This window comes from Trachemys scripta, chromosome 22 (genome assembly GCF_013100865.1).
Source record: "Trachemys scripta elegans isolate TJP31775 chromosome 22, CAS_Tse_1.0, whole genome shotgun sequence".
Lineage (NCBI taxonomy): Eukaryota > Metazoa > Chordata > Testudines > Emydidae > Trachemys > Trachemys scripta.
The window spans coordinates 10,106,138-10,127,274 of NC_048319.1; positions in this window are offsets into that span (position 1 = coordinate 10,106,138).

A 21,137-nucleotide genomic window follows, 5' to 3' on the forward strand; every position below is an offset into this window, starting at 1 on the left:
AATCTTACCGTGTTATAGGTGAAACCGCGTTATATTGAACTTGCTTTGATCTGCCGGAGTGCGCAGTTCCCCCCCACCCCCACTGGAGCACTGGTTTACCGTGTTATATCTGAATTCATGTTATATCGGGTCGCGTTATATCGGGGTAGAGGTGTATATACTTAAAGTACGGTATATGGTTTCCTTTCTCCTTGGGCTGTACTGGTTGCCTGGTGGTTTTGCCTAAATCGTTTGTAAGAAAACAGAAACAGTTTGCTTATATATTGCCAGTTAGAGCTGTTCACTTAATATTTGGGCAATGGTGGAATAAGATTGAGTCCAATAATTCAGTTAATCTGGAACTTCATGCACCAGAATGTCCCCTGTATTTTCCAAAGGGACCTTTATGTTTGGCCGCTCCAGTTCCAGTCCCTTTGAAATATAGGACAGAATTTGAGGCCGCACATTTTCAAAGGGAAGCTGTTGCTCTCAGCCCCTCTCATTGGGCAGTGACATTGGGCTCAGCCCTGCACACAACACAGAAGAAGACACGGTCCATACGTCTGTGGGACACTCGGGATCTACAAACATTTTCACTCTGCTCGTGAATCATTAATAACACAGCCCCGCTAATGCTAGAGAACCAAATTCGGCCTTTTTAGTCTTAACAATATTCTTCTAAACTACTCAAGCAGTTCTAGCATTCTGAGTGCAGAGGAAAGATGGCGTATCATTTTAATCTCTAGTTCCCCTGCCTGTTTTCCTTGCTTTTCCACTGATCAGGAACACATTAGCAAAGGGGCCACTTGAGCCGAAGGCAGGGACATGAAGAATGTGTGCTGTATACCTTCCTCAAAGCCCACGGATTCACACCTGGTTTTTCCCATGTAATATATCCTCTGTTCCTTTGCTGGGGAACCTATGTGTAAACTTTGCAGAGACACAAACATTTTATAAAGGGTATCAATTTGCTGACGCCAGTTTGAGTCATTGACTGTTAAAGGCAGATACTCGTAAATGATGTGTGCCTATTCTCTGCAAAAGGGCATTTCAAAAGGTTGAATTTTACACAACACAGTGGGTCTGAATATAATTACATAGCTGCATTACTAAAAGGAGGAACTCTGCATTGTTCAGCTAAGTGCAAGTTTGGTTGTTCTCTCTCTGTCTTTTTCCCCCTTCCTCTCAGTTTGCAAATAACAAATGAATCCTGTATCTAAGAGTCCAAAGGGCATTTATTTGAAATGAGTGGGGGAAATAGGCCAGAATTCTGCAGGGACATAGTTCCATGGATTAAATGAACCCTTTTGCTGGTGCATTCCATTTCAACTGGCATCTGAGGCGAAGGTAAGTCTCTGTACAATGTACTTTTGTGTTCTATTTACAGGACGTTAGCTAGCAGTGGCAACACCCTTGAAATCTTTTGGCTTGCTCTAAAACCCAAAGTATGAATTCCCCTAAACTTCCTGCAGGAGGGTGAGTCAGAACCTGAAACTGGCTCCCAAATTTGCAAATGGTCCCTCTCTTGATAATGGGATTAAACCAAATCCCAGATCTAAATACTTCTGAATTCTGGAAAGGTTAAAATCCAAGCCCTGATGTTGGATTTGAAATCAACTACTCCCAACTGTTCAGCTATCAGATGGTTAACAAGTGAATGGTGAAGGAAGCCAGGCTGGGTGGAAAGACCAGTGGATGATAAAAACAAACCAGAGTTGACAACGAGAGACATTATAGCTCATTGCAATTAAGCAACAATAGACACCGGAGGCATGAGGTTATACTGTACTCCTAGGGTGTTTTGTGAGGCAGTCAAGTAAAGGTCAAGTATCTTCAGACCCTGAGACGTGCAGGGATCCAGTAGAACTGCATTTCTAGAATTATGTTGTAGAAAAACTATTTTTCATTTCATTTTTGTAACAAATGGCGATTGAATCCTGACTCTATCAGGTCATGTCAGATGGCATCGATCTTCAGCAGCTGAGCAGAGCTCCCCTTTCATAATGCCTGCTTTAGAATTTAAAACACAGTGCGAGATTCCTGGATTAGAAGCTTTATAGATCAATGAACACATTTCTATGTCAGATACTTGTATGGATTCCATCATTGTAGTAGCTGAGCACTTCAGTCTTGAGTGTATTTATCTTCACAACACCCACACAGCAGGGTAATTATTCCTATTTTATAGATAGGAAATTGAGGCAGAGTAAGGCTAGGTGACTTGCCCAAGGTCATACTGGAAGTCTGTGGCAGAACAGGGAAATGAACCCTGGTCTCCCAAGTGCTAGGCTAGTGCTTTACCCACTGGACCAGCCTTCCTTTTTGATAAGGACATTTCTTAATACATTTCTAATCCATGTAAAATCGCTCTGATAAAACCAGAGATGGGACAGTGATGGGTTTTTTTTAGACCGTAGCATTTTAATATTCCTTAGCTGATGTCTTCAGGGCCAGCATCGCCTGGGGCACTGCTGTCTTTGGGGGCTGCTCTCTGAAAGAGCAAAGTTTCACATCTTGCTGCAGTCCCAGAGGCACACTGACCTCCACGGGGGGACAGTCCCTGGTTGCACGGCTGTCTCCGGGGGAAAGGCATCCTGCAGCATTCTGCTCTCTAGAAGGGCAGTGTTCTCTGGTGTCAGGAATCAGGGCCTGCAGCCTGGCCAGTCTTCGGACAACCTAATGAGCATGGCTAGCACGTAGCAGGCTGCCGGATTGGCTGCACCGCTTGATTGGGGGGAAGCGTCAGCTGACCAGCGCTTAAGCCCAGCAGCAGTTTGGTGGGTGCTCACAGCATTTACCTATGACTGTTCTGTGCACCAATATGGAGGTGATGTGTGGCGGGGGTGGGGTTGAGGGGTTCGGAGTGTGGGAGGGGGCTCAGGGCTGGGGCAGAGGGTTGGGTTGCGGGGGGGAGTGAGGGCTCTAGCTGGGGATGCAGGTTCTGGGGTGGGGCTGGGGATGAGGGATTGGGCTGCGGGAGAGGGTTCGGGGCTAGGGCAGGACTGGGCTGGGCCAGGCCAGGCCAGAGGGGCACCTTTCCCCAACTGTGGCAGCTCTGACAGGACTGGGCCAGGCTGGGGGAGGGACGCTTCTCCCCGGCTGCGGCAGCTCTGGCGGGGTGGGGCTGGTCTGGGCCAGGGGAGGGGAGCCTCTCCCCGCTTGCAGGGCCCTTGATAGCCTGCTGCATGGCCGTGAAGCTTAGCGGGAACTTAGGTGCTGACCTCCCCAGGGTCAGCTTGCCCCAAGCATTACCTGTTTTTGAGTCACTGAGAACTTGGACAACAGTGATCTTGAATGCTTACGGATCAGTGTCCTAAGAGATAAAGCACAAGATGGGGTGTTATCTGGCGTTTGCTACAGACCCCCAAGTCATCTCTGGGAACAGGATGACCAGTTCGGTGTGCACCTAACTATAATGTGTAATATTAATAGCTTCAATTTGAGTGCTATATGCTGGAAGTCTCATGCTGGCAGTACTAAAACATTCTTGCAATTTCTAAACATTATAAACGACAATTTCCCAACTCAAAATGTGTTGCCTTCAACATGTGGGAATTCTGTACTAGACATTTTCTTAACAGATAAAGAGGAACTGATCACAGAACTAAAAAGTAATGGTAGCTTATGGACACATATATATATATATACACACACACACATATATTAACTTGGTGTTTATCTATCTATCTATCTGTCTATTTAATTTTACTTGGTGCTTATATCTATATCTATATGTCCCCAGCATGCTGCTCTCCATGGGATCAACATCCCCCTATGTGCGGTTGTCTTTGGGGGTGGTATTCTCTGACGTGCTGACCCTGAGAAGATAGAAATATATATATTTGGTGCTTTGACAGGGTCAATTTCACACAGCTGTGAACATCTATGAGCCAAATCAGCTGGGAGGAAGAATTTAATCAGAAAAATGCGAATGATAATTGGGAATCATTTAAGAACACTTCACTAGATGCCCCCAAAAACCACAATCAAGGAAGGCCTCATATTGGTTAAAAAAAACAACCTGATTTAGAGCGGAAGTAGAGGCATGTCAGAGGGCTTTCCCTTCACCCTCTCCCCTGGTTCTTGTCACGCAGACAGAAAGCAGAAGAGCAGAAGTCCAAGGTGCAGGCAATGCAATGTTTGTTGGGGTTAGTTTCCAGCCAGCATGTCCATAACTCTGACGCTGCAGAGCCTTGTTTCCTAGTGTCCCATTCTCCCCCATCCTCAGCTCATACATTATACTTCCACCATGCCCAGTAACACTTTAACTGTTCTTATCTGTTCCCATTATACTAACAAACCCATCTGGCTAGGCAGAAGCAACATACAGTATCTTTGCCCTTTGTTTACACATATTAGTAAGAATATAAGTGTATCAAGAACCAAACGGGCAAACAAGACCTAAAATTCTATCTCAGGCAAAAATACAGGCTTGAATCCTACATTGTCACTAGCACTCCTAACAAGGCAGCTATAAATAATAATTAATTAATAATAAATAGTATCTTAGAAATGGAAGAGAGGGAAAGTTAAAACTAATGAATATAAATCAGAAGTTAGAAATTGTAGAAAATGTATAAGGGAAGCATAGGGACTCAAGGAGAAATCTATGTCCAGCACAGTTAAGGAAAATAAGGAGGTTTTTTTAAATATAGTACAGGGGTTGGCAACCTTCAGCACATGGCCCATCAGGGTAATCTGCTGGTGGGCTGTGGGATATTTTGTTTACGTTGACCATCTGCAGGCACGGCCCCCCGCAGCTCCCAGTGGCCGCGGTTCACCGTTCCCGGCCAATGGGAGCTGCACGAACCCACGGGCCTTTAGCACAAAACAGCTGGATCAGTGGCCGAGCATCTGGGCCCTTGTTTGTTTATTCTGCTGTTTTGTTACTTGATTGGAAGGGGGCATGGCCAGCCAACCAGATGCAGTCCAGTGCATCTGAAGGTTCAAATATAGCCAAAGTTTTCTTAGCAGGGCAGTGACAGGAAGCGAAACTACTCATGGGGCTTTTTATTTTGCAATTACATTCATAAGCATAATTTTCTCCCCCCACCCAATGAATCTCATCTTCTGTTCCTTACACACCTGAACTATAAATAAACTCACTGCAGTATAGTTTCTTGAATCCTTGGTAAGTGTTCTTGATATGCAAAACATAAAATCTTAATATGAACATTTTATGATGTTTTCCTCCACATCCTGTCATCATTTGAAGATCATCAGTATAATCGGTGGTGGTTACAGTGCTAGATTTTCAACAGAGTTCAAGGTCATGTTTTCAAGTACTTAGCACCCACAGTCAGATTTTCAAAAAAGAGCTCATGTCCCATGCAGGCACTGAAATAAGGGTCACCTTTTCCAAATTGTTCAGTAACCAAAAACTCCCATTGCGACATGGTCTGATTTCACAAGCTCTGTGCAGCCTTTGGGATCTTTCAGAACAAAGGCACTATACTAGATTTTATATTAATATAGAACATATACATTGTTAATACCTAGATACCACAATGATGGGCACTTTATAAATGCCTAGATAGAAAACATATTAATTCCTTCAGTACCCGATGGGAATGTAGTTCGTGTGGTTTTAATTCAATCCCCAGGGGCAGATGTGCACATCTCACGCAAGCTCAATCACTATCACAAGTGGCACCATGTTTTGGCACCTTCAGAGGAGCCAGGAACAAAACAGTCTTGGAGACGAACTACCCTGTCACTTTTGGTTGTAGGATTTAAAACACATTGGCCGGGAAGTTCAGAGAGGCTTGTGCTCTGATGAATAGTTTGTTCTTATGTGCATCGCTACTGGAAGAAGTCAACATCAATATTACATTTTTCTCTGCCAGTTGTGTTATTGAAGCTGTTCCGTCTAGCTCACTGGGTTTCCTGTACTTTTGAAGCAAACACCCCATTCCACTGTCATGGAACAAGCTGTGAACATAAGAACATAAGAACGGCTATATTGGGTCAGACAAAAGATCTATCTACCCCTGTATCCTGTCTTCCGACAGTGGCCAAAAAAGCTGTTGGTCAGATGCGTTGCGTTGCTTCTTTCAATGACTGGTATTTTAAACCTGTTTGGATTTATCACAAAGGGCATTCACTGGTGTTGCATTATATGCTTTGCTGGAGCGTACTGTTTGAGGACACTATGTCTTTATGCTATGGTGACCAATATTACACGGCTTGCTTATACACAAGCCGTATGTCAATATTATGATCGGAAAGGGACACTTTACGCCTGGCCAAAACTTACTAAACCTAGAACTGTTGAGCACAAGCTTTTTATCTGACTCATTACAGCTCACTTTTTTCCTCTATTGCCTACAGTGTTACCTAAAATAAAAGGGAATTTGGGCTGAAAAAACTTCCACTAGCATAGGTTCGGGTCCATAGGGTACGAATGTCTGCTGGAGAGGCAGAAAGCTCTGTAATCTAACTTCTCCTGGGACTTCTTCCAGGGGATAGCACAGTTTAAGAAGTGGTCTGCACTGGTCAGGGACTGTTGGGGGAAATGTACCAATTCAAGCCTGTTTCTACCGCAGTCTCCCCAGCCTCTGTAGACCTCCTAATGAACACTGACGCTACTCCCTCCACCAAAAAGCAAACAGGGGGCACCATTTGCTCTCCCCTAGCGTGGGTTTCCTCTAGGACAGTGGTTTTCAAACTGCGGGTCGTGAGCCAGTACTGGGTCGCGGCGGCTCTGGTCAGCACCGCCGACCAGGCTGTTAAAAGTCCCGTCGGCGATGCTGCCCGGCTAAGGCAGACTAGTTCTTACCTGTTCTGACACCGCGCTGCGCCCCGGAAGCGGCCAGCAGCAGGTCTGACCCCTAAGCGGGAGGGCCATGGTGCCTGCGGGCGAGAGCCGCGCTGAGCTGCTTGCGTGTCTCCACCTACGAGCCAGACCTGCCGCTGGCCGCTTCCGGGGTACAGCGCAGTCCATGGTGCCAGGACAGTCAGGAAGCCTGCCTTAGCACCCCCACTGTGCCGCTGGCCGTGAGCCACCTGAGGTAAGCCCATACCCCAACCCCGTGCCCCAATCCCCTGCCCCAGCCCTGAGCCCCCCCCAACCTGGAGCCCCCTCCTGCACCCCAAACCCCTCATCCCCAGCCCCACCCCAGAGCTTGCACCCCCAGCCCAGAGCCCTGACTCCCTCCTGCACCCCAGCCCTGAGCCCCCACACATACACCCTGAACCCCTCATTCCCAGCCGCAGCCCTCACCCCGCACCCCAACCCCCTGCCCCAGCCCTGAGCCCCCACACATACATCCTGAACCCCTCATTCCCAGCCACAGCCCACACCCCGCACCCCAACCCCCTGCCCCAGCCCAGAGCCCCTCCCACAAACCAAATCCCTCATCCCCAGCTCTGTTGGCTCACGGGCATCAACAATTTTCTTCAACTGGGTCACCAGAAAAAAAGTTTGAAAGCCACTGGTCTCGGAGGGAAGAGAGCAGGCTGTTGCAGGGAGGTGTAATTGACCCCTTCCTGTGCAAGCAGAAGTGAATCTAGTCGGATCTGTCTGGTTTGAGCTGAGCCAGAACGACTACTCTTGCATTACACATACAACCAGGAGTATTTTACTGGTGAATAAAAGGGCCTCCTGCAAAGCGTGTGGAATTCATTGTAAGCAGCCAGTTTACGTGCACAATATAACCGATGTCAATTTCATTTCAGACCTAGGCTGCTTTGCTTCCCTCCCTCCCAGTACTAATTCCTCCCTGTAAGGAGATTTCCACTAAGGGCAGGAAATGGCAATTCGGGGAGTATTCCACAGCCTCCCTGGAGCCTCCCAGCGGCTCTACGGTCCGGCAAGAGCTTTGTTCCCACCGTACTTAGGTGACGTCAGTCCTCGGGCCTCCAATCAGCATACGATCCAGCAGTGGGGTTTTTCCAGAGTGTAATTGGACTCTTCACGTATAAAACACAATAATACTGACCATTTACTGTCCGTAGCACCTTACAGCCACTAGCCTATACTCTACAGACAATAAGAATTACCTCCCCAGAGACAGCAGCATGTGTAACTTTGGGGTAGCTTATGATGCTGCAAGATACCCCAGGTGCCATTTTGGCCCCCAGCTGTTCCACGATTGGAAGAGTAGAGAGATGACTTGAAGCTGCCTTTTCCCCCTCTCTCTCCTCAGCTACCCCCAGTGGAGCTCCCCCACGGCTTCCAGTTCTCCTGTGGCTGCTGCAAGGGGAGTCTCTATCTTCCAAGGCCAGCTCCCCAGTTGCTGCTTGCTGCCTTTACTCCCCCCAAGTTTATGTGATGGTCCAAGAGGGCAGAATGGATCTCAATACCTGTGGCACTTGCCCCTTCCTGCTCCCCCCGCATCTAGTCTGGGTTTGGGGAGATTGAATGGGGACTTGACTGGACCACTTTCATGCCCCGGGTGCTGTTGGTTCTCCAGCCCAGCAGTAAGTCTTCAGCACATTATCATGCTTTCTGGCTGTACCACGCTCCGAGCAGCCGCCCTCTTGTCTTTCATCTTCCCCTCCTGGAAAACGTTCTCCCACCTTAGAGTAAATCAGTCAGAAATACAGCATAGACGCCCGGGAGCTCCCCAAATCAGCCAGGTTCATTACGCAGCAATCAAACGAAGCAGGCTAAAAATAGCGAGAGGGCCAATTCATACACGGCTGTGTTTCCACTGGCCAAAAGCCATGCACTGAGTGACAGGAGCCTTTTGTGTTATTTCCTGTGACCCAGGAACTATGCACTGGCAGAAAGATGCCAAATGGTGCATGCAGAATAAAAAGACAAGGAGGGAAAAGGAGGGTGGAGGAAAAGGGAAAGGACCTAGCACAAACCTTCACTAGAGAAAAGGGTAGGACTCAGAATGAAGCCATGGAGAAAACTGAATGGCTCAGAGGGCTTGTAGATGGGTCTAAAGCCCTTCTCTTCCTGGTCAAATCTGGCTCAGGTCAATAATAACTTCATTACTGCTATCTTGTTGTTGGTCCTAGTGGGTAAGTGACCTCACAATATTGTAAATGCTATTCATCAGCATTAGAAATGGGGCAAACGAAACCCTATATTGGAAGAACTCTGCATTTTAAGAGGGGCTCGGAATCTGGCCATCCGAATTTGGCAGCTAGCCCTTATCTGTAAAATGGGCTTAACCAAAACCCCAGATCTGAACAACCCTAAATGTCGGAGAGTCTGGAAGTGAATTTTGTGGCTTAGACTCTTATTGAATCAGGACAAAGCACTGGATGGATCATGGGGACAAAATTCACCTCTAGCCTTAGTGGTGCAAGACTCTGGCACTGTGTGGAGATGAGACGTGCAGGGAAAGTCTTTTTTCTGTGGTTGACTTTTTGCCTGGTTTTAGGAGGTTAGTATTATTAATTTGGATAGTATGGGTTATAGGCGCACCAATTAATCTAATCAGAAGATAATAAGGCTCTTGTCCTAGAATCAGGCTACACAGGATCGTCGGGGGTATGACAGTAAAAAGAACAGGAGTCCTTGTGGCACCTTAGAGACTAACAAATTTATTAGAGCATAAGCTTTGGTGGACTACAGCCCACTTCTTCGGATGACAGGACGCTCGCATTGAGCCAAATATAGTCTTAAAGACTTTTATTGAGATAAATGGAATTACAATCAAATAGTAATCAAAGGGCCAAATAATCGCAGTTACAAATGCAGTTCTATTATTCTAAAGGTACATGTGACATTACACACTGTAAAGCTCACACCCTTCTTTGATGAGCCGGTGGTAAGAGACAAAGGACCAGCCTCGCCTCTGGCGTGCCAGAAGAGTTCAGGTCCAGGTTCCTCAATTCTTGAGTGGGAGGCGCAGAGCTTAGGAGACGCTACAGAGCTAAGAGCTATTGACTTAAACCTGAAAATTAAGAACTCACAGCTGAATAGACTCGTCAAACAAAGAACTAAGAATGAAGAAGCTTGGCGCATGGGGGGAGGGATAGCTTAGTGGTTTGAGCATTGGCCTGCTAAACTCAGGGTTGTGAGCTTAATCCTTGAGGGGGCCATTTAGGGATCTGGGGCAAAAATCTGTCAGGGGGTTGGACTAGATACCTCCTGAGGTCCCTTCCAACCCTGATATTCTATGATCACGGTGGTCCCATCTGGCCTTGGAATCTATGATCAGAAAACTTTAAAAGCAACCTTTTGAAGCTCAGGAAAACAACTTGCCTGGCATGGTGGGTCACCCCTCTTATAGGGCATGGGTGCTTGAGCCTCCCTTCTATGCCAAACTTAGTTTCCTCGCCCATCAAAATGTTGGCAGACACTGCCTCCATAGGCTGGTATGTTTGTACGTATTGCTGACATAGACATGTATATTAATGACATTCGATCATTCTCACATTTGTTATTTTTGTCCTCCCAGTTATTTCGGTTCTTTCCTTGCAGTGTACCTGTTTCCAGAGGGCATGAGCTTAGGAAAGCCCCCGATGCCAACTTGCTTCAACGCGTCCTTTATCTCTCTATGTTAAAGGTTACAGCCCTATATGGACCTTATATTTTAACTCATCGCTGTCTATCTAGGTGAAAAGTCCCAGACATATATATGCTAACTTTGCCTTGGCTCAACATACAGGATGTCGCCTGTAGGTCCCTTGCATTGCAGCCTGTAGCGGGGTGGTCACCCCGCTCCGGCCCTGGGGCGGTTAAAGCAGCCCTGGAGAGGGCTGTGGCAGGGAAAAGGTAAGCTGAGGGGAAAGCAACCACAGCTGTGGCCAGCTTAATCAGGGACCAGCTGGCCCTTATAAGAGGGCTGTGGGCCAGAAACTAGCACACACACGCTCTCGCTAGCTTCAGAGAGAGAAGGACCTGGCTGCCTGGGAGCTGAGAAGGGTACCTGAGGTGGAGCAGGGCTGGGGAAGGGCAGAAGGAGCTGGGGAGCTCCAGCCTGGTAAAACCCCAGGTTGCAGGCCTTGCTAAAAGGGCCTAAAAAGGTACTGGGGCTGCAGAGAGGCAGCCCAGAGATAGGCCAAGGCAGCAGGTCCTAACCCCCCTTGCCGATGATGAGGGGTTTACAGACTGCGTCTGCCCCAGTGAGCGGGGGCTAGATGTTGACTGGCAGTCGCCACTGAGGCAAGGTAGGGATAGAGGGTTGGGGGTTCCCCTGGGTGGGGAAACCCAGATTGTGGGTTACTGCTGGGGCAGAACCCTGATGTAGAAGGGCACCGGGGTCCAGGAGGGACATGGGGGCCAGCGGCAGGTGAGACACCGGCCTGCAGAGGGCGCTCCGGAGGCTGGAGAGCTAATTCCCTGGACAATCAGCAGGGGACGCCGCAGCGGTGAGTCGTCAATCCGCTACACAGCCAAACTACTTTAATGTAAACTTATAAACCTATTATCATAAAACAAACCATAAGAAACCTATAAGAAAAGATATATAAGCAAGCAGGATAGCTCTATAGGCTACAGACTAGAGAATATTCTCCTTGATCCTCCTTCAAATGCTAGTCTAGTTTTCACCAGTTCATACGGTAAGGGCCATCTTCACATCTTTAGATGTAACATCTGTCTTCTCTTTGATATGACATGGTGTTTTCAGTTCTTCTGCCTTAGAGAGGGTGGTGAAAGCAATTGTCTCTGTGTGTTTTACTGCACTGGTTCTCAAATTGTAGACCTTGATCTCCAAAGGAGTCACTGGCATTTGTCGTAGTCCCATTCCCTGTCTCTAGGTTTCTGGTTACGTTAATTTGCATAATCAGTGACATGTGTTGTTCCTCAGAAGCCCCAAAAACTATTCTAGTGATTCCCATGGCGCCTCCACTGAAGTACCATGTAAACACGGGCAAAATATTCAGAGAAGCAATTGAGGAGGACTTAACTGTGAACAAATGTATATGAGATTATGCGTAAAACTGGTCGCAAATGTATTGACAGTGTTTTTCCATCAGAAAATGCCATTTCTTCTAAATCAAAGCTTTCTGCAGGAGCATGTGCTTTGGACGGAATTTTGTTTTGGAAAAAAATCAAAACAGAGTGTATTAATGAGATTGAAATGTTGTGTTTCCACATTTTTGGAATAGAATGTTTTGATTTTTCATTTGAAAATGACTTCTTTGTTTTGACATTTATTTTCCATTATAAATGATAACCGAATGTTTAGAAGTTGAAATCACAACACCATGGTTCAGTTTTATCTAAAGAGAACATTTTAATTAACCCGTAACAACATTTTTTTCAAGAACTCGGTTTCCCTGAAAATTTTGGAATTTAACATTTTTGTTCCAATTCAGAATGAAAACAAACTTCAAAATAGTGGAATTTCCCACCAAATGGAAATTCCAGGTCCTCCAATAACCCTCCTCACAACATAATAAAAGTTGCAAAGCCCATGTTGCTGCACAGGCAACTGGTGCCTATCATGGAATGGCCTCATGACGGGGTAGCACTGGCTATATCACTACACCATGGTATTGAGGAAAGGATGGGGGGACCAAATAGTTCTTCAGAAGCATGTTTTCTAAGATCTATGAAATGTAATGAACATAGTTAATTAATGATACGTTAGGAATGAGAATTTATTATTCACTTCTAAAATCACAGTGTGAGTGAATTTAATGCATGAAAATGTCATGCATTTGCTTGAGCCCAATCTAAGGCTGGCAAGAGCTTAGTAAATTGCCTATTCAAAAAGCTCCTTGGATGCACTTCATCCCTGATCTCTGGCTCCCACTGCTATTCTAGAATCATAGAACTGGACGGGACCTCGAGAGGTCGTCTAGTCCAGCTCCCTGCCCTCGTAGCAGGACTAAGTATCATCTAGACCATCCCTGACAGGTGGTTGTCCAACCTGCTCTTTGGAATCTCTATTGATGGAGATTCCATAACCTCCCAGGCATTTTATTCCAATGCTAGACCACCCTGACAGTTAGGAAGTTTTTCCTAATGTCCAACCTAAACCTCCCTTGCTGCAATTTAAGCCCATTGTTTCTTGTCCTATCCTCAGAGGTTAAAGAGAACAATTTTTCTCCCTCCTCCTTGTAACAACCTTTTATGTTGTTTCTGTTTTCAATAACTTGAAAACTATTCTCATGTCCTCCCTCAGTCTTCTCTTCTCCAGACTAAACAAACCCAATTTTTTCAATCTTCCCTCATAGATCATGTTTTCTAGACCTTTAATCATTTTTGTTGCTCTACTCTGGACTTTCTCCAATCTGTCCACATCTTTCCTGAAATGTGGTGCCCAGAACTGGACACAGTACTCCAGTTGAGGCCTAATCAGCGTGGAGTAGAGCGGAAGAATTACTTCTCATGTCTTGCTTACAACACTCCTGCTAATACATCCCAGAATGATATTGCCTTTTTTTCTTTTTTTTGCATAGGCGTTACACTGTTTACTCACATGTAACTTGTTTCTATCACTATCACCCCAGATCCCTTTCTGCAGTAAACAGTCATTGCCCATTTTGTATGTGTGCAACTGACTGTTCCTTCCTAAGTGCATTTGTCCTTCTTGAATTTCATCCTGTTTACTTCAGACCATTTCTTCAGTTTGTCCAGATCATTTTGAATTTTAATCCTGTCTTCCAAAGCACTTGCAACCCCTCCCGGCTTGGTATTGTCCGCAAACCTTATAAGTATTCCCTCAATGCCATTATCTAAATCGCTGATTCTAGTCCAACACCCCCATGCAATTCTGATCATGTACCTTTGTCCTATTATAAAATAGCCCCTTCTCATTCTAATCTTATGTATCTCTAAAGCACAGACTGCCAAATGATTTCATGATGGGGACAAGGCTCAAACTGCATAACTTCAGATGAGATTTGAATACATGTCTATTGGTGGGAAGCTTATTCATTAATAGAGCTGGGTAAAAAATTTCAACGGCAACTTTCTTTTGCTGGAAAATACAGATTAGTCTCAATCAAAATATTTTGTGAATTTGTATTGAATTCATTGAATTCTTTCAGTCCAAAAACAAAATAAAAACATTTTGCTTTGACATTTTTGAAACAAAATGTTTTGGGTTTTTTTTTTCAAATAGAAACAGCTTTTTGTTTGGAATTTTACTTCAATTTTATTTTATTTTAAAGACAAGCTCTTGGATTTGGATATTTTTCACTGGGGGAGTGGGAATCCGAAAAAATCAAAACATTTCATTTCAACATTTTCCAAATGAAATGTTTTGAACTGAAAAATATCAAAACACCTCTTTGTTCAAATTTGACTTATATTTTAGGTGTGTTTTTTTTTTTAAAGTTACGCTCAAACTAAATATTTTTGCTGAAAAATGTAACAAATATCTGTTTCGGGTCAACCTAAAACAATTTTTTTTCTCCAATATCTTGGTTCAGCCAGTGAGCCAAAAACCCAGTACAGTGCATTCATGAATAAGCTATGTGAATAACTATTGAAACTCCTTGTAAATTGTCTTCTCTGGCCAGCAGGATTAGTGAGATCAGTTCCTGTCCCAGCTCTATCACAGAATCATAGAATATCAGGGTTAGAAGGGACCTCAGGAGGTCATCTAGTCCAATCCCCTGCTCAAAGCAGGACCAATCCCCAACTAAATCATCCCAGCCAGGGCTTTGTCAAGCCGGGCCTTAAAAACCTCTAAGGAAGGAGATTCCACCACCTCCCTAGGTAACCCATTCCAGAGCTTCACTACCCTCCTTGTGAAATAAGATAGAATCAAATGCTCTGATATAAGACTGATTACAAATTGTACCCAACACTTGATTTTTTTGTAAAGATGAGAGGCACTTTGCTTTACGGTGTCTTTGCTTTGATTCACAGGATACATTAATGAAGCTTAACGCCATTGCTGAATGGAATTAACTTCCATTAACGGAGACAAGATTTATCACTGCTTTGAGGAAGTGACAATTGTGGCTTTTTTACGGGAGCCAGTGGGAGAGGTGAACGAAACTCCGCTTTGTTGACTGTCAAGCCACAAACCCATTAATCTGTGCAAACAGAAGCTTCAACTGTGAGTCCCTCTTGAACTATTCACTAACATTTTAAAGCGGCTCCAGCACGGGCCTGTATGAACATGCAGTCAAATTACAACACTCTTCATTCCTTGCTTGGGGTCTAGCCACTGAGGTGCATGTTTCTGATTCACTTATTTGGTGGTTAATATTTAACCTAATGGTGACTCATCAAGCGCTTGAACCTCAGAAGTACTGAGAATCAGCAACTCTGATTCAAGACCAATGGATCAAGCCCTAATTAACGATGGAATTTATAAGTACGGGGGCAGCCATGTTCCAAGTTTTTCTCTTGTTACATTTGGAAATTAACTGTAGTGTTGGTGAAAGGGGCTGAATTGACAATGCTAGAGACTGGCTTCCTTCAGCTGAAATACTTCACAAACACACACACAATCTACTGTACAGTCCCTTCATAGTGGTGGGAATGACCATGCAAAATGCAGGGCAATAATGAACTGAGCCAAAGGTACCACCTTCTTCCAACGACACATCCATGATCATTAGGACCCTGGGACAGTAAGGAGAAATGTCTCCTGACATGCACTTAGGGGAACACAACCATCTGACCTACACGGTGGCCTGGGCCTATGCATCTTGCGGGATGGTGGGCACTGAAGTAGCCCTGTGCTGGTTCTGCAGGGAATGTCTATATGTTGGAGAAGCTATTTATCCAGCCATTGACCACGTTGGCATGTACGGAATAAGGTAGGGAGCTTCTGTGGCAAAGACCTACCTTCAGCTGATGCCACAGGCAGTGTTCAATTTGTGGAGCGATGTGCCAGCCAGGGTGTGCTGAATGCTGATCCTCCTCTTGGGTAGGGTGTCCTCTGGGCCCGGCGTTGTGGTGACGGGCATGTCTGGTGGCACAGTGCAGCGTTGCCCATGTGGAATCCCCAGTCCCCTCCCTTCAGGTTTGACTCCTGCAAGCTCCATGTGTCCTGCGATTGTTCATCTGGGAAGACCTGCTTCCAATGGCTAATGACAATCAATGGTGGCCCTGCTCTGTGATCATGCTCCATGCTTGTACCTGGCTGGGAAGTAGGAATAGACCTTGGCTTGGGGTCTGAGTCATGGAACAACAAACATTGTTTTGTGCTCCCTGAATGTGAAGTTCTGCTGAATTCAGCTAGGCCCACATTCTCGTGGTGCTGAGGCTCCCTCCCTGTCACCTTCTAGGGGTGCAATGCTTCAAGGTACAGGCCTGCCCCAGACATAACTATAGTCTGGTCTCTGTTAGACATGAAGTTGCATGGACTGATGCCTGGCACCGCAACCAATGCCTGGCCTGTGCCAAGCTCCGCTCTTTGCAGCATGCAGTGCCCGACTTTGCCCCACGGTTACCAACAGAGTAGACCGTGACAGGGCAGTGGCACTTAGAACGGGTTAGAATATGATCAATGGTATGCCAGAGACCCCACTCTGAATATTAGCCAAGGGCTCCTGCTCACCAAGCTGGTCAAAGCCTGAGTGCCCCCCCTCTAGCTCTGGGAGAATGCAGACAGACGCTTCTGGACAGCTATGGGCAAGGCAAAGCATCACCCCCTCTCTGAATTCCACGCCTTAATAAACGTATGCCTGTTGTTAACTATGCCTGGGTCTGCTGGGTGTCTGTTCCTTTGATTCTGGGGTCATTGCCAGAAAGAGAAGTACCCAACCGTGACAGGAAGATTTACTGCCTATTTACAGCCAGCTTAAAGTTCCTCTTGTCCTATTCATGCCAACTAAGCATGTGTGTGTGCACAGCCCGAGTGGCAAAGGTTCTGCGGCAGAGCTCTGACCAAGGGTATTGAATATTCTCACTGTGAAACGTGTATTCATAAATCCTCCGCTTTTTCATCTGGTTAACTGCTTTAGTGGAAGTGGTCTGGCCTTCGGGTTTTGGGGACAGTTGTAGTCTCTGCTATGCTGAACTACATGGTGTATCCGATACTGTGGACAGCAATAGAGTTCATAGTATACAAAAAAAAAGCCTCTGGATTAAAAGAGTATTATGAGGTTGCAAAGCCAAGCACTCAAAAGTTAGGAAATGTCAGAATTATGGTTGCCTTGTGCAACCTTCATTCAGTTCCCTTGTGCGTATACATTATGATACAGGGTTGAATTGCCTGATCACTTACTATTTTTCCATAGGTTACCCCACTAGCCCCTGACCTGCTAGCTCCCAGCCCTCCTCCCCTGCCCACCTTCAGCTCCCAGTCCCAGCCTCCATGCCTGGTCAGTCCCAGTCTCCCACACCCCAATTCCAAGTCTCCGTTTCCCACCCCAAGGATTTCTTGTCCCAATCTGTTCTCCACGCCCCTCCCAGGAGCACAGGAGAGGTTGTCTCCTTGCTTTCAGTTCTGCTATCTGGCCCCAGACCCGAACACACCACTACAAGCCACAGCTGCAATAGCAGGAAAATGTAGTTGCGCGTGAGCACGCTCAGTGCCGATGAAATCTTCTTTTGCCACCAAAAGCTCAGCTCAGCTCTAGCAAATCTCTGCTGAGCATGTGTGAGCTCTGATTTTTTTTTTTCAGAGGCTTAGAACATGGCCAAATTTGGGTGCATTTTCATAAGGTGGCAAAGGGCACATCCTTGCCACAAAGGCCATCCCGCAGCCAAATGTCAAGTCCCTGCTCCAACGCTTGGGGGCACTACAGCGTCTCAAAGAAGAGGTTGCCCAATGTTTTTAACACAGGCAGACCAAAGTGCTTTTTCACTAGCCTCATTCTTGGAAATGGCTGAAGCATCTTGGCTGAAATTTTCCAAAAAAATCGGTCTGAGGCAGACCCATCACGGGTCTTCTCGTGTTGACTATGTCAATGGCGAAGGGTATTAAAATCGGAAACCAACTCAGTGATGGGTTTTTGGAACTTAATGCCGGGCAAGTAGTGTTGGTGGAGGTTCCACAGAGTCACATCCAGCAGTGGGATGAAAACAGAGGGAGGGATAGCTCAGTGGTTTGAGCATTGGCCTGCTAAACCCAGGGTTGAGAGTTCAATCCTTGAGGGGGCCATTTAGGGATATGGGGCAAAAATCTGTCTGGGGAGTGGTCCTGCTTTGAGTTGGGGGTTGGACTAGATGATCTCCTGAGGTCCCTTCCACCCCAGAGATTCTATGATTCTAATGTAGGTGGTGGGTGTGTGGCTTTTTTTTTGAGGGGAATCCATATGGATGATAACATTCAGATATGAACTTCATGCATGAATTTACTCTTGAGATTTCTTATTGCTTAATAGTTAAATCGTTAGTTAAGCTGGCTGGCAGATAAAAGCAGCCTGGATTTATCTAGTCTTAGGGCTGGTGTACACTACCGCTTAAGTCGATGTAACTTACATCGCTCGGGATGAGAAAGACACCCCCCCCCAAGAGATGTAAGTTACATTGACTTAAGTGCTTTCCACACCGCGCAACGCCGGGGGGAGATGCTCTTCCACCAACATAGCTCTCGTGGAGGGGGAGTCGTGCCAATAGGAGAGCACTCTCCTGTCCGCATAGCGTGTCAATGTAGCCCAGGCATGTAGACTTGTCCTGAGACTACAAATCACTCATCAAGATTTCTGGCTGTTTCCCGCACACACAGAACACTGGGTTGGGAAGAGGGTCCTGCAGAATCAAGATTTAGTCGCTGTATTAAAGGTAAGGACTGTATCCACCTGAAATCCCATACAGGGGTTAAAAATGTCTTCCTTATACCCTGTGTGTGGGAATTGGCTATATTGCAAACATAAGAACTTCCATACTGGGTCAGACCAAAGGTCCATCTAGCCCAGTCTCCTGTCCTCATACAGTGGCCAATGCCAGGTGCCCCAGAGGGAATGAACAGAACAGGGAATCATCAAGTGCTCCATCCCGATGCAAAAATGCATGGCTTAACGTACCAATGCAGCTCCACCAGTCCCACCGCTCGTAGAAGCTGTAGTGGAGACAGGATGTGAGTGTTTTTAGGCAAAATAATTGTAAGCACATTGGAGCCCTGTACCCTGCAGCTTTCACTATTGCTGTCACCAATGGAACTAAACTGGTGGGCACCCGTGGTGAACTGGGCGCATAACCAATTTTTCCAGTTTGCTGACAATTCTGACTCAAAACCTTTTGATTTTGTGAATTAACATATTTAATTAAATGTTTTGACTTTTTCCGAGTTTTTTAGCTAAAACAACTTGGTGAAACCGACACGAATTCACAAAATGCTACCGAATCTGCATTTTATGCCAGAAAAATTTGACCATGCTCTAGCTATGGGTTGTGGTTTGGGCAGCAAAAATGCAGCCTTTCCTGGGACAACTTTCTTAGTAACCCAGGCAGTGGTGGGTTGATTTATGGTCCAAAGCAGGGAGTTGCTGTACTTAATATATTTTTATCCTAGCTAGTATAACTGTGGATATTTTAATTTCACACAAATGTCTAATTCTTTTTCTGAAATCTTCTAAGCTCTTGGCCTCAATATCTTGTGGCAATGAGTTCCTCATGTTAAATACGTCTCATGTAGAAAATTATTTCCTCTTAACTTTAAAGTGCATACATACATAAATTTTGTTGCCTTTTAATTATATTTAGTTTCCTTTGTGCTCGTATTACCAGGGACACAGGGTAAATAGGTGGACTTGATTTACTTCTCTAAACCATTCATTACTGTTACTTCTAGCATGTCCCACATTATTAATCTCTTCTCTAAAAATGAGGTATTCCTAGCAATCTCTCCTCAGATGGAAATCATTCCAAGACTCTTGTCATTTTCCAAATCTGATTTATACTTTCTGAGATAAGGTGACCAGAACTGAACATACTATTTAAGGTGGGAATGTGCCATCACTGTCCATAATTAATGAGATCTCTACAATGACACTTGGGTCTTCCAGCAGATTTAGGATCCATCAATGTCGATGAGTAGTTCAAACTTTTTCTTCTAATGGGTATCACCTTGCACTTGGCTACACTTACTTTCGTCTGCCATCATAGAATCATAGAATATTAGGGTTGGAAGGGACCTCAGGAGGTCATCTAGTCCAACCCCCTGCTCAAAGCAGGACCAACACCAACTAAATCATCCCAGCCAGGGCTTTGTCAAGCCAGGCCTTAAAAGCCTCTAAGGATGGAGATTCCATAACTTCCCTAGGGAACCCATTCCAGTGCTTCACCACCCTCATGTTGCACAGGTAAATAGTGTCATGACCTGCCCCTTCCTTGGCTTACACCTTATTCAGCACTGGGGTGTCTCTAGGGTGCTAGAACAGCCTTTTTATTGGGCAGTCGTGGGTGCTTTTCTTAACTCTATTTTGAGGGCCCTGCGGATCTCTTTAAAACCTACCGACTGACCACATCTCTGACTCCTAGGTTTGACAAAACACTGCACTTTTATTTAACCCGAGTAAACATAAACATAACCAAAACAATAGTGTTCAGTAACCTTCCTACTTCCTACTTCCTAGTGCAATAGGGTCAGCTTAATCTTATAAGAGCCCAGCAGTTCTTCCCCTCATGACCTGCTGTGAGCCTGCTCCCTCCCTCGCGGGAGCCAACTAACAGTCCTTCAGATTCTCTCTCTCTCTCTCTCTCTCACACACACACACACACCCCAAGTTCTGAACAAGCAGTCTGAATAGTGTTTCCGTCCAGGGATCCCAGCCTCTGTGTCTCCACGCACCCAGCACCATGTGGTCCTTTTGCCCTTTGTCCCACAACATACCCCGTCATACAATTTTGCTTGTCATTTCTCCTATGACACCATCTAAGATCAAACCATTTTCAAATCAACATAGTTCCTCCCCCACACGTAGCTTTGTTAGGTCTTTGGAAATTCCTCAAAATCCTCTTTAGTCTTGACAGACCTAAATACTTTTAGGTTTACTTCGATACTAAATACTTTTAATACTTCGATACTAAATACTTTTGAATTCCATAAATGTTACACCGGTCACTGTTTGCCCTCTCTTCCAGATCATTACTAAATAATCCTTCCTCTTGTTCGTACCATTGGGACACACCACTATTAACCTTGCTGTGCTGAAAATTGACTGTTTATTCCTACTCTTTGTTTTTAAACATTTAACAAGCGTCGCATCCACGATGGAACTCTTCCTCTGACTTCATAACTACCTAGCCATTCATGCTGCTTTGACCCCAGCATGCTTATCTAACTGTATTTTCATTACCGACATTCCCTAGCAAAAGAAAAAAAAAAGAAAATACACATGCTCTCCAAGGCAGCCTGATTTTCATCTTTGTGGCAGGTACTCAAATCATCCTA